This window comes from Octopus bimaculoides, chromosome 10 (assembly GCF_001194135.2).
Source record: "Octopus bimaculoides isolate UCB-OBI-ISO-001 chromosome 10, ASM119413v2, whole genome shotgun sequence".
NCBI lineage: Eukaryota > Metazoa > Mollusca > Cephalopoda > Octopoda > Octopodidae > Octopus > Octopus bimaculoides.
Window position 1 is genome coordinate 7,742,808 of NC_068990.1, and position 1,212 is coordinate 7,744,019.

Genomic DNA, 1,212 nt, shown 5'->3' on the forward strand with positions numbered 1-1,212 from the left:
AAATGTCCACTTTAGTGGTCAACGTTATATATAAAAATATACTTTAATCCCCTGAGATCGCAGATATTTTTTCTGAATCTCTCTGATTCTTTAAATGTGCTAGCTTCCTGGTAATAAATCGATATTAATTAATATATGATTTTTACCCTGTTTTAATATTCATATATATACATGTGTGTGTGTGTGTGTGTGTGTGTGTGTTTGTGTGTGTTTGTGTGTGTTTGTGTCTGTGTGTGTGTGTCTGTGTGTGTGTGTTTGCTCACCCCCTGCTCTACCGCTCTACAACCGTTGTTTCTTTGTTTACGTTCTCCTAACTCCGCTGCTCGTCAAAAAGCGATGATAGTGTAAGTACCAGGTTTAAAAAAGTAAGTACTGGGGTTCGAATCATTCGACAAAACGTTCTTGAAGGTGGTGCTCCAGCATGGCCACAGTCTAAGGACTGAAGCAGATAACAAATAAATGACAACGATAACCACCAAACCTGCACTTCTACGCCCCTCCCCTCCATCACTGAGCAGAGATCTCGTAAACGTTCTCCAGCAATGTCAGTCTAGCGTCACTAGACGGTTACCACATGCAATCACTCTATATCAAGGAAATCACACGTTCTCTCTCCCTGTGAACAAAACAATGAAACACGCTCACCTTTACAACCAATGGTAGATCTTTTAATCCTTAAGGATCATTTATGACCACATGTATATAGCCTTGCCGGATCTGCGGTCAATAGATAAGTACATGAAAATACGCGATCGGACTGTTTAGGTCTTGAAAATACAAGATCACAAAAACGTCATTAAGCCTTTAAGCATATTCGATTGGTGGAGAAGTTTATTTTATCAAGAATTAACTTGTTCAAATCATGCTTTTGATATCTCAAAGTAGCGAACAGTATTTTACCTTATGATGTAGGATTAAGTCAGTATAAGTGGGAAAGAGAGTGAGGGGGAGAAGGTGAGGAGGAGAGAGTGAGGAGGAGAGAGTGGGTAAGGGCGAAATAGAAAGTGAAAGAGAATTAGATTAAGCGCATCAAATTAAGCAGAAATGGATGAGCGTTTTAGTTCTTCACAGATAAAAACTGATAAGTTAGGCACAATGGCGGATATTTATAATGTTATCATGCTGACAAAAAACAAAACAAAAGCAATGTGGTAATTATAACACAGGCATATGTACATATATCTTGCATATATATATATATATATATATATA

At 37.8% G+C, this 1,212-nt stretch overlaps 1 protein-coding gene across 1 annotated transcript in view; it reads right to left on the reverse strand.

Annotated features, from left to right (window-relative positions):
- The window catches only part of LOC106871451 (tyrosine 3-monooxygenase), a 392,944-nt gene that overhangs the window by 347,231 nt on the left and 44,501 nt on the right, over positions 1-1,212 (reverse strand). The window lies entirely within an intron of this gene.